The sequence below is a fragment of the Cinclus cinclus genome, chromosome 10 (assembly GCF_963662255.1).
Source record: "Cinclus cinclus chromosome 10, bCinCin1.1, whole genome shotgun sequence".
Taxonomy (NCBI): Eukaryota; Metazoa; Chordata; class Aves; order Passeriformes; family Cinclidae; genus Cinclus; species Cinclus cinclus.
Window position 1 is genome coordinate 1,068,997 of NC_085055.1, and position 13,400 is coordinate 1,082,396.

The window sequence follows — 13,400 nt, forward strand, 5'->3', positions numbered from 1 at the left end:
TAGGTAATTTATTAATTTCTGTACCTATAATCTGTAAGATTGTGATCAAAGACCCTTTCACCATTTTCTAAGCCTTTTCTTGCTTTCTCTAAAGTTGCTCTTTTTTAAAGTTTCTAGTAATGTATAAATCATAGTTTTTATATTTAAATCTTGAGCTACACTTTTGACTTGAAGTATTGTAACATATTTTATCAGTGGCTACACAGAACTGGGAAATTGGACTAAAGCATGGTATCAGGCAATGAGATAAAGCCTACAAAATTGAGTTCTCCAATGGAGGGCACAAACATTGGAGTTTTCAGGCTGACTCTGTCAGTGCTCAGGCTCTGATCCTGCACATAACTTGTATGTGTTCTGATCAACGTCAGTCTTCACATCAGGAAAGCTGCACAGCTGATTGCAAGAGTCTGGAGGAGCTTTAAGTAGGAGGCTAAAAGGCTTTTAATCTGCAATGATATGTATGAAACATTCTCATGCAGATTGCAAAGGAACTTACTGCTTTGTTTTTCAAAGCAAAGACATTTCCAAACCAAGTACCAGATACCTCAGATGACTGCTACAATAGGTCTATTTAAAAACCTATGTCCTTTTAGCTTTCTGAGTTTGTCATCTGATCAAAACATTTTGATAATAAACTGAAATTATGAGTCAAATGCAGTGCGTATTCTTCATAGCAATTAATGAAAATAAAAACCAAGAATTCTCTGCAAATAAACGTCTGTGCTTGCCCCTGAGCCCCACAGCTCAGAAAACACAGCCCACAGCAAACAAATCCCTCTCACAACTCTGGGATCAGCTTTGCACAGGAGCGAGCCTCTCACAGAGAGGGGAAACCCAGAGCTCCTCTATTTTCACATAGAAACCAACATTTTACATAGATACCAACACTTCACATAGAAACCAACATTTCCCACAGGAGCCAACACTCCGTACAGCTGTGCACAGAACAAGGACCACAAAAAAGCCTCCAGCGCTCAGAGAGAGCTGGAACGGGGCTGGAGACTGAGGGAGAGCGGAGCCAGACGGGCCCTGCACAGGTGAGGGAGTGCCAAGGCATGAGGGAGTGCCTCACCTGTGCTGTGCCCCGCGGCACACGGGAGTGAGTACCCGGGGGGATGGCTCAGGTGTACCCGGTGGGGTGGCTCAGATGTACCGGGGGGATGGCTCAGATGTACCGGGGGGATGGCTCAGATGTACCGGGGGGATGGCTCAGGTGTAGCCGGGGGGGTGGCTCAGGTGTAGCCGGGGGGATGGCTCAGTTGTACCCGGGGGGATGGCTCAGTTGTACCCGGGGGGGTGGCTCAGGTGTAGCCGGGGGGATGGCTCAGGTGTACCGGGGGGATGGCTCAGATGTACCGGGGGGATGGCTCAGTTGTACCCGGGGGGATGGCTCAGATGTACCGGGGGGATGGCTCAGTTGTACCCGGGGGGATGGCTCAGGTGTACCCGGGGGGATGGCTCAGTTGTACCCGGGGGGGTGGCTCAGGTGTAGCCGGGGGGATGGCTCAGTTGTACCCGGGGGGGTGGCTCAGGTGTAGCCGGGGGGATGGCTCAGGTGTACCGGGGGGATGGCTCAGATGTACCGGGGGGATGGCTCAGTTGTACCCGGGGGGATGGCTCAGATGTACCGGGGGGATGGCTCAGTTGTACCCGGGGGGATGGCTCAGGTGTACCGGGGGGATGGCTCAGTTGTACGCACCCGTCGCTAACCCCGTCCGGGCTCCTACCTGAGCCGGTCACTCCGATGTTCCAGGTCCCCTCAGGTTCGGGCTCACACCGGCGGTTCCGAGGGCTCCAGACCCCCCAGATCCGGGGTTCGGGCTCACACCGGCGGTTCCGAGGGCTCCAGACCCCCCAGATCCGGGGTTCGGGCTCACACCGGCGGTTCCGAGGGCTCCAGACCCCCCAGATCCGGGGTTCGGGCTCACACCGGCGGTTCCGAGGGCTCCAGACCCCCCAGATCCGGGGTTCGGGCTCACACCGGCGGTTCCGAGGGCTCCAGACCCCCCAGATCCGGGGTTCGGGCTCACACCGGCGGTTCCGAGGGCTCCAGACCCCCCAGATCCGGGGTTCGGGCTCACACCGGCGGTTCCGAGGGCTCCAGACCCCCCAGATCCGGGGTTCGGGCTCACACCGGCGGTTCCGAGGGCTCCAGACCCCCCAGATCCGGGGTTCGGGCTCACACCGGCGGTTCCGAGGGCTCCGGGGCTCCTGAGGGCAGGGGCAGGGGAGACAGCGCCCCCCAGCGGAGCGCACCGGGCGCCCCCCGCCCCGCCGGGACCGGGACCAAACTCTGCTCACAGACAGGTGTTATCCCTGTTCCACCCCAAACTCTGCTCACAGACAGGTGTTATCCCTGTTCCACCCCAAACTCTGCTCACAGACAGGTGTTATCCCTGTTCCACCCCAAACTCTGCTCACAGACAGGTGTTATCCCTGTTCCACCCCAAACTCTGCTCACAGACAGGTGTTATCCCTGTTCCACCCCAAACTCTGCTCACAGACAGGTGTTATCCCTGTTCCACCCCAAACTCTGCTCACAGACAGGTGTTATCCCTGTTCCACCCCAAACTCTGCTCACAGACAGGTGTTATCCCTGTTCCACCCCAAACTCTGCTCACAGACAGGTGTTATTCCTGTTCCACCCCAAACTCTGCTCACAGACAAGTGTTATCCCTGTTCCACCCCAAACTCTGCTCACAGACAGGTGTTATCCCTGTTCCACCCCAAACTCTGCTCACAGACAGGTGTTATCCCTGTTCCACCCCAAACTCTGCTCACAGACAGGTGTTATCCCTGTTCCACCCCAAACTCTCCTACTCGATTTACTCCAAGAGCTGTCCAGGGCAAACAGGGAAAGCCAGGCAGAGGCTGTGGGGCATCATACTGGGACACTGGTGTAGTGGCCTGACACTGAAATTATCACCTCACTTTTAACAGTGCAGCACCAGCATTTTGCAGGAAATCTCAATGTGCACAGCTTTTTTCCCCTCAATCACCAGCACCTCTCTGAGAGAAAAGAACCTGGCTCTCAAACACTCATTTCATTCTTCAGGAATGAAAAATCCCAAACCTTTTGCTACCCCTTTTACCCACACATGTAAGGAGAGCTTCACGCTGTACAGCTGCACCACGAGCAGACACCCGAGTGGGCAGTCTGAAGGTGGTAACAAAAGGTCACTCTGCAGAGTGCTCAGAGATCTTCCAACAGCCTGGGGGATGCGTATTTTCTTGGAATAATCCTCTCTTTATTACCCCATAAAACTGGCAGAAACTTCTGCTTTGTATACAGCAAGTCAGCTCAATGATATTGACGCCAGCCTAGAAAGTTATTTTGGTTTGCTCTGCCAAATGAGATCTCAAAAATCAGGTAAAGCTAAACCAGATTGCAGTGTTTACATTTTATCTGTGTAACATTTTAATTGGAAACATTCGATTTCCAGCGCTGTGAGACACCCAAAGAGTTGTTTGGGTCAGAACTGTTTCCCTCTGTGCCTGGTAAATGGAATTGTACAAACACAGACGTGGTCACTGTGGAGTCACGGCTGCATCAGTGTGGGTGGGCTCAGACATTGAGGAATTGAAGGCGAGACCCTGAGGTGTCTGCTCAGGGTGGGCTCTGGGCTCAGCCCCTCGCAGGGAGGGAAGGGGATGTTCCTACCTGCAGGGACTCCCTGAGGTGCTCAGGTGCTCACAGGACACAGCAGCCGTGCAGGCATCAGCAATTTCCAGGGTCCAGCCCCTCTCTTTCAGGTCTAGCCCCTCTCTTTCAGGACATCTGATGAGACTGGATCCCCCCTCTGTCCTCAGTTCATTCACAGGTGAAGAAACCCAGTGTTAGGACAATTCCCAAAGGGAATGTCACACTTCAGTGCTCCTGCTGGCTGCTGGAGTGGCCCAGGAATGTTCATGGCTGCACTACGACAAAATCTATTTGTGTTTCCATTCCTAAAGCTCAACAGACAGTGCCCACAGATGGAGACAGGATGTCTGACTGATGTACCTTCCTCACATTCTCAAAACTATACTAATGGTGTGAACAGGAGTCAAAAAAAAAAGTTTCCTTCTCTATTTTACCCCATCAGGGGTCATTAAGAGTTTTTTCACATTCCCTTAAACATCTTGCTGGGATCTTCCAGGCATGCCTCCCACAATGGATTCTCTGCTTTAACTGGGGATTGAATTATTAATGATTTCATCTTCTCAGAACTGCAGTTCTTCAGTAGAAAAGTCTTCATGCTCAAAAGCCCAAAGCTGTCAGTGAAAATGCAGTGATCTGATGCTCAGTTGTGATTTAAATGGCAAAGTCACTGGAAGTTCACGTGGCTGATTATTGACTGGGGGAATATAATTATCTCCAATTATAATTAAAAAGGCAAACCCCCCAGTACAAAACACTGAGGGCCCCAGTGAGCCTGAGATTCAGACACAGTCAGCTCTACAACCCTCCCAGCTCTGAATAAGCCTGAGGTTTTCTTTTCGAAGGACATACAAAGTTTGTTTCGTAGCAATAGAGTCCAAGAGATTTTCCCCATAATAAGGCTAAAAATACTTGCCCAGGCCCCATGAGAAATTAACCCTTGCCTGTTTCTGGCAAGCTTGAAGTTCCTTAGCTGGCAGTAGTTATTTTTAAAGTTTGCTGTTCAGCAAGCAGGCTTTCAGCAGCAATCTGAACTACCACAAGATTCTGAAAACCACCCCCTCTGCTGTAAATAATCTGAGAACAGGGAAATTGGTTTGGTGATTCTTCCTAATGGATAAAAAGCGTGCACAACATTTACATCATTGATATTAAAAATAACTCATTTTATACATATTTAATCTTTAGAAATTGAAATTGAGCTTCTGTGTTCTTCTCATCAACATCATTGTAGGTTCTTCTGACCTGTAAGACACAGAAAATTCCATTTAAAAAGGTGGCAGTGCCAAGTAAGGCAGGGGAGGCTGCTGTGTGACACTGCCATCACTGCAGGGCTGCTGTGTGACTCTGCTGTGTGTGACTCTGCTGTGTGTGACACTGCCATCACTGCAGGGCTGCTGTGTGACTCTGCTGTGTGTGACTCTGCTGTGTGTGACACTGCCATCACTGCAGGGCTGCTGTGTGACTCTGCTGTGTGTGACACTGCCATCACTGCAGGGCTGCTGTGTGACTCTGCTGTGTGTGACTCTGCTGTGTGTGACACTGCCATCACTGCAGGGCACTGTGTGACTCTGCTGTGTGTGACTCTGCTGTGTGTGACACTGCCATCACTTACCACAGGGCTGTGTGTGACACTGCCATCCCTTCCCAGTCAGGAGAAGACAATGTAAACCATGAGGGCACAGCCCAGGATCCAGCCGAGTGCCAGCAGCATGGGGACAATCAGGTGGGACAGCTGGGCCTGGGCTGGCACAGAAAACAGGGTCAGAGACATGGCAGGGGACCTGCTGAACAAATCCCACCAAATGTGGGGATGTCCCAGGGTGCCTGAGCCCTGGTTCAGGCTGCTCAGCAGGCCTAGAGCTGCCTCAGAGGAGCCCAGTGCTGGCCAAGGTTCTCTGTGGAGCACATGGAAATCAAGACTGGCTTTACATAAATACATCTCCATAAAACATCAGAATTTTAAAGACCCTTCTCCCACTTTCCTGCAAACAGCACACTCTTGCCAGAAAGCACAATAACAACCTTTGAGATCCTATTACTTACAAACTCTTACAATCCTATATTACAAACTCTTACAGCACATCTTTACACAGTCAATAGAATTACAGGTTTTTGAAGGGATTAATAAATTATGTAAAACTGTTCACAACACCTTGCACTGTTTAGATCAAGCACGCAGACTGAGAGGGATGATTAATAATTTAAGGGTTGTTCCTCTAGAGCTCTGCACAGCAAACTTGTCTCACCATGACACTGCACAGTGTGTCTGCCAGAGGGACAGAAGACCTGCATGCGCTGCCATGAAAATATTAAACACATAAAGAACCACAGAGCAAAGAAATCCTGTCCTGTAACTGGGTGTCCTTTTGCCCCAGGGCAGTCCCTCACCTGTTTCCTTTAGTCCAGTGAAGCTGCTGGGGGCACGGAGGGATTTGTCAGAGCTCTGCTGATGCTGCCGACTGTGGGGCTTTGGTATGGAGCTCCAGTTTAAACCAGTATCAGGGTAATTTCTGGGGCTATCAACGAAAACTCAAATAAAGAGTGTTCAGTGTCCTTTTGTACCTTAACAGAAACTCACTGTCCACAGAAACCAGAGTCAGTGGTGCAAAAAACCAGGAGATGAGTCTTTAAAGACTTTGAAGGTAGCTATGAAGGTGTATTTAAAAGTTCCCTTCACAAGTGTTACCTGAGTAACTGTGCACACAGCACAGATACAGTTGTAAATTTAAGTGAAATAAATAAAAAAGTGCAATAGATATAAAATGCACTTTTACAAACTGCTTTCCTCGTTGGAGAGAGTGAAGTGTGCTTACAATGGAAAGGTCATTATTAAAATTTCATTTTGCTCTGCCACTTGAGCTTTATGGGGTTAAAATCTAATTTACTCTGTGTTCACTTGGCACTACACTTGGAGGTCAGCTACACACAGTACAACAAAAATACTGTCAAACATAACTCATCTTACACACTGTCCTATAGTGTCAGCTAACTTGGAATGACAACTAACAAAAAATAAAGAAAACAAAACTGATAGGATTCAAAAATGCAGGAGGAACCCAAGCTGTTAATAGAATTAGCTTTTAAAGTGATTACAATTTCTTATTGAAAATAAAATATATATGTTGTGTATCAGACAAGAACACCTGATTATATTCACACTGCATTGTCAGATCTATTAATTTCAGTATATTATTACATTCACATTTAACTGTGCCTCTTACCTGGTTCTGCCATTCCCCCTCTGCTAGTTTAATGGCAGGCTAAGGTTTGCCTCTGCAGTTGCTCTGAGAGCCCTGGGATGCTTTAAATAGAGCAATATTTGGAATGTGCTGCAGCTGCCTGGCTCACTGGTGCCAGGGGTTGGCTATAAGCATTCAATTGTCTAAAAAGGCAGGAATTCAGGGGTTCAAGGTTACCTCTGCCCGTTCCTCCTAGAGAGGGGTCAGTTATTGAAGAGAGAGGCAAACAAAGGTGCAAAATGCTTCATGGTAAATGCAGATAACACTCATGACCTCCCCTGGATTTCCAGCATGATGGAAATCTGGTGTGTTCTGAGTCCCCCACTCTTCCCTCATCCCTCTCCTCTGGAGAGTCCAGCCAAGTCCTGTTCAGGATTCCTGTGCAGGTGTCTCTGTAGTTCTCAGCTCTCTGCTAAGCACCACCAGCTCTCTCCTACCTGCAGGACAAGTTCAGTGCCCAGGAAGGGCTGCTCTGCAGGGATCCCTGTGCAGGGCAGAGCAGGGGTCAGGAACATGTCCAGCATCACACCTACAACACAGCTGGGATGGACAGCCCTTCCCCAGGCACCCCCTGAGGAAGGGGAATTCATTACTGCTTCTCCAAAATGGGAGCAGTCTTACAATAAAACTCAGGGCTGTGTAACACTTTATTATGCCATGCACAGTTCAGCCTATCACAACATTTTGAGAAATGAGAATAAACCATGAGCTTTACCTTCTTTGTCTGGCTTTGCTATAAAGAAAATCTTTTTGGGATAAGATCCAATTTGCTGTGAAAAGAAATATGGCTGTGTAAAATATTTATTGAAAAAAGGAAATCTCTTATACAATGACTTTGTAGGCTGCACAGCTGTTCCTGTAAGAATCCTATCTGGCTTGGTTCTGCTAATTATATCTATCCATCTGATCTCATGGAAATAATTTCCAGCAGGAATCATGTATTCCTGACAAGACCATCTGACCTTCAGGGATTGGGATCCTTCCAGGCCCAGTTGCCACAAGGGCAGGGAGTCATTGCTGCTCACACCAGTTTGGGTAACTGCTCCCCCAGTGAGTGCTGTCCTGCACGTCCAAAGCTGGACTTAAAGCAGATAAAAGCTGTAACTGCAGCAAGGAATAGAGTAACAATATAGACATTATTTTAAACAACACATCTTCTGTTGGGAACTGAGGAATGAACTGAAGACAACAATTCTACAATAGACTCAGTCCAACAGCCAAAAAAAAAGCAGAGGGACACTTTCAAAATATAAACACAAGGAGATGACACAAGGCTTAAGAAAATACTCAGAATGATCTGTGGCAAAACACATCTACTGCTCTGCTGCTGAAGAATAATACACAAGAACAACAATTCCCTCATCTCTATTTGTGTTCCCAATTACGTGATCTCAGTTAATGTTTTCCTCTCTCTGTTTGTGCTGGGACACTGAGATACTCAATATCCACTTGGATGGGCAGTTGGGCTCAGAATGAGATTCCTTTTCAGCCTCCAGCTCACTGAGGTGCTCAGACAGATTGGTCTCATGGCAACCTTTGGGGCAGACTCTGGGACTTCATTCCCGTTTACTGCTCAAAGATGGGAATCACTGCAAATGCTTTAAATGTCTGCAGTGCTTTAAGGGAATTAGGGTCAAAATTAGGAGGAGGAAGAGGGTCGGGCAGCAGGGCTGCAAGGCTTTCTGTGACAGAAGTGATTTTAAGGGGGAAATCCTTTTAGTGCTTGGTGTTTGGGCAGGAACTGTCAGAACCTCACTGACCTGCCCCCACTTTGCAAAGCAAATTGGCCACTTTTAATGTTAAAAACCCAGTATGTTTAGAGCACATCCCAATCTTCACTGCCTCATTAGCCAGAGATCAAATTCTGGAATGTCACATTTCTGTCTTTGCTACTGTACTTGTAACCTCTGGGAATCTGCACCCACATGCAGGAGGCTGGCAAAGAAACCCTTTGTTTTACAAATTCTATATGAATCCTATAAATAACTGCAGCCTACACTGCTTTAGAGGAGATTACAAGGACAGACCAACTCATCTTCACAAAGGGAATGTTCCAAGTAATCACATCTTTATAATACTGGTATTAATTTTTAAATCACATTTCTTTCAACTGATCTTTTTCCTTTAAGGAAAAACCCTGATTTATTAGCAAATCAAAAGCCAAGTTTATATGCCTTGAATTATTTTATGACTTTCTCATACTCTCTTGTGACCTGCAGACCAACATATGAGAATATCAGATTATTGCATTCATGAAATAGGTTTATGTGTGGAAAATTTGTCTAATGAAATGCATTTTATTAGTCACACCAATCTTAGCATTTGAAAGCTCCCTTACAAATCGCTAGACATTAGTTCTACTCACGTTTACATCATGAAAATAAAGGCTGATTTATCTGATAACTATGCAACCGAAGACCTGAAAAAATCCATGTATTAAGCTGCTAAATAATTAATCCCACATGCTGCTTCCTAGGGCTCTGGGTCTACACATCATTTCCACTGGCAGAGAGAAGCATCACTCAGCTGAATGCTGAGATACCTTGAAAACCAGCTGCAGATATGATGGGGAAACAGCAGCATGGTGTAGAGATCTCCATGAGCTGTGCCATTCCTGGATCAGTCCCCACCGGCATTTTAAAAACCAAGCCACACCCAGGTGCAGGGACCCCCACGGTGTCCCAGCAGCTCCTGTGAGTGCCAGGGAGCTCCAGATTCACCCCGGAATGCCAGCTGGATCCCTGGATCTCGGTGCCAGACTGGCACTGTGCTCCTGGAGGGGCTACCTCACCTCCACTCATCCTGCAGGCAACCAGCCAGGTCATCTTCTCTTTCCTTTTCCAGGTGATTCAGGCATCAGCTTCTCTGATTCCATATCCCCATGGAGATGTTCCCTCCTTTAGCAGTCCATCTACCTGAAGGAGAGCATGAGAGGGATCCTTGTCCTTGCTTTTCCTATAGCTTATATATTTATTTAAATGAATCCTCTGTGCTGGGAAAAATGCACTTTTAAATTTACCATGGTAAATCAGTTAATTCAAAAAAGCTCTGCAAGCCTTGAAAAGCCATGAAGATATTACCAAGTTTCACCTGACCAGAAATAACGTTCTAAAAACCAATAAAAATGGACAACTTCACGCACAAATTAAAAGACAATCTTATTTGTAAGAAGAGAGCAGTTTTGGGAGGAAGATGACTGCAACCACCGAGTCCTTAGAGAAGAGGTGTGTGAAGAACAGCAGCTCCAAACCGGCGCTGCAGTTCCCTCTTGTGACAGCCAGAGCAAATTCCTGTTTGCAGGGAAGCAGGAGGTTCAGTTTTCAGAGCCCCGGCAGTCAGCGCACACTAAGAGGTGTGGGCTGGGCATTCTAAACAAACTAAACCTGCTGGGTTTGAACCGTTCCTCAGGAAAGATGTGCTCAAAGGAGTTTCCCCACGCTGGGGTGCCTTTGCCCCTGTTCACATGAACCCCGCAGCAGTTGCAGAATGAACAGCTGAGCCCCCTTCCCCAGCCCGAGGTCCCTCGGAGGATGCTGCGAGGTGGCAGGCAGGGGCAGCCTGGCCACGTTCAGACACCTGAGCGGGCGGGAGCAGTAGTTACATATTTACAGGCACAAAGAGAGACCCCGCTGTTTGTTTGCCGTGAATTGTCGCTCTGGCTCCTGGCACTCTCTGGGTACCCCCGCGCTGTCCCCAGCTCGGGCTGTGCCCCCCGCAGCACCCCGGGTACCGCAGCACACGGGAGCGGTGGGGTTTGTCCCCGCAGCACACGGGAGCGGTGGTGGGGTTTGTCCCCGCAGCACTCGGGAGCGGTGGGGTTTGTCCCTGCCCAGCACTCGGGAGCGGTGGGGTTTGTCCCTGCCCAGCACTCGGGAGCGGTGGGGTTTGTCACCGCAGCACTCGGGAGCGGTGGGGTTTGTCCCTGCCCAGCACACGGGAGCGGTGGGGTTTGTCCCCGCAGCACACGGGAGCGGTGGGGTTTGTCCCCGCAGTACACGGGAGCGGTGGGGTTTGTCCCCGCGGCACTCGGGAGCGGTGGGGTTTGTCCCCGCAGCACACGGGAGCGGTGGGGTTTGTCCCCGCAGTACACGGGAGCGGTGGGGTTTGTCCCCGCAGCACTCGGGAGCGGTGGGGTTTGTCACCGCAGCACTCGGGAGCGGTGGGGTTTGTCCCCGCGGCACACGGGAGCGGTGGGGTTTGTCCCTGCCCAGCACTCGGGAGCGGTGGGGTTTGTCCCTGCCCAGCACTCGGGAGCGGTGGGGTTTGTCCCCGCAGCACTCGGGAGCGGTGGGGTTTGTCCCCGCGGCACTCGGGAGCGGTGGGGTTTGTCCCCGCAGTACACGGGAGCGGTGGGGTTTGTCCCCGCAGTACACGGGAGCGGTGGGGTTTGTCACTGCAGCACACGGGAGCGGTGGGGTTTGTCACTGCAGCACACGGGAGCGGTGGGGTTTGTCCCCGCAGCACTCGGGAGCGGTGGGGTTTGTCCCTGCCCAGCACACGGGAGCGGTGGGGTTTGTCCCTGCAGCACACGGGAGCGGTGGGGTTTGTCACCGCAGCACTCGGGAGCGGTGGGGTTTGTCACCGCAGTACACGGGAGCGGTGGGGTTTGTCACCGCAGCACTCGGGAGCGGTGGGGTTTGTCACCGCAGTACACGGGAGCGGTGGGGTTTGTCCCCGCAGTACACGGGAGCGGTGGGGTTTGTCCCCGCAGTACACGGGAGCGGTGGGGTTTGTCCCCGCAGTACACGGGAGCGGTGGGGTTTGTCCCTGCCCAGCACACGGCCACTTGCTGGGGTCCCAGCGGCTCGCACAGCTCCTCCAGGACCTGAGCGGGGGCATCGCTGCTGGAGCCTCTGCTGCTCCAGGCAGGGCTGCTGCCAGCAGATGGCAATCCCTGCCCGCAGTGCCGCTGTGCCATGGTTTGGGGAAAAGTCTTCTGAACTTCTGGTTAAAAACACTGAAAAATAATGAAGAATTTCTAGAATTAATTACATTACATAATGTTTACATAGGAGAAATATTATTTTGTCTTGGATTCCGATGCAAACCCCTCCTCTTGGGATAGAGAACCTACAGAAAACAGTGAGGTAGCTCTCTCTCCCCTTTCCCTCAGCCACCTCAATGAGACCTCAGAGCCAGCAGGAAATTATTTAAAATTACCACCACTAGGAAGGGAGCTCCTCCTGAACAGCCCTGCCCTGGAAAACATTTCTATGATCCACATTTCCCATCTCTCCAGCCCCTTCTCTTGTTTTAGGGAGCAAAGAACAATGCCTGAACTCACCTGTCCTTCCTCAAAAATCAGTGAGTTCTGCAATGCTCCTCAAATGACAAAAGCAGTCACAAGTGACATTTCCCCAAATTGGTGTTATATTTGGAAGACTAATGGGTTTATAAAATCCCCCTTCAAAACATAAAAAGGCCAATGGTCCCTTTTCCAGGCCCTTCCCTGCACACATAAACTTACCACCTTAATTATTCCACTTTCAAGTTAATTGCTGCAAAAATGCAGAAATTCTCAGCCCAGTAAAAGGCTTTCCTCGGAGTCAGTATATTCTGGGTTCATTCAAATTAATCAGAAATAAGGTATCTTTAAACCTCATCAAGGGCATGTTATCTTTTGTAAGGTCTTAAGAGCTTTACAATCATGCTGCCAGTAAAAGGACAGGCAGAAAAGCCTGAAGACTTGGGGGGCGGGGGGGGGAGAAGATAGTTTTGAAGATTTTTATAGGGCTATAATCTCTAAAAATAGTCTTTTGATAAGTTATCTTGAAGTTTGGATTTAAAGCACAAATGGAGGAAAACCACCCTCCTGGGGGTGTGATAATCTCTGCTGGATCATTTTATCAGCAGACAGCAAGATCTTCATGTTTTCTAGAGGCATGTCAGAATTGTTTCATGGATTTTTACCTGAGCACAGCCTTTGTTACTTCAACAGGTGCTGTGAACTGCCATCGAGTTTTCTAGGCTACAAAAATTCCCAAAAGTACTGAAGTCAAAATATTCCATGTGTTACATAAACAGTTATCATCATCATCATCAACCAGCAGCAATAGTTTAGAATATACAAAAAACCCCCAAAACCCATAAAAATCACATATTTCTCCTCTCCAGAGAAACTGATACAAATATATTCCATGAATATTACTATTATTATTATCTGGTACATTCCTTCATGCAAATTGAGGATTCTAAAACCCCAAGGCTGATTTTTGTATGAGCAGACACATGGAAAGAAAAGTAAAGTAACAGTTTAATTTTCAACTAGTTTGGGATTTTTCAGACATTCCCTAAGTGACTTTTTTTCACTGGGAGTTATTTTTGAACAAGCAACATAAAGTTTGAATGTTGTCAAATGCCAAAGGATATTTTCTCCTAAATGAATGCTAATTAAATTAGTAGCAAAGGTAATTACATTGACCTTAAATTCTGGATATATTAAGTGACATTCAAATGGAGACAATTAATATTTGTGTCTTTCTGTAGTGATACATTAGCCATATTTTTAATGGTGTACA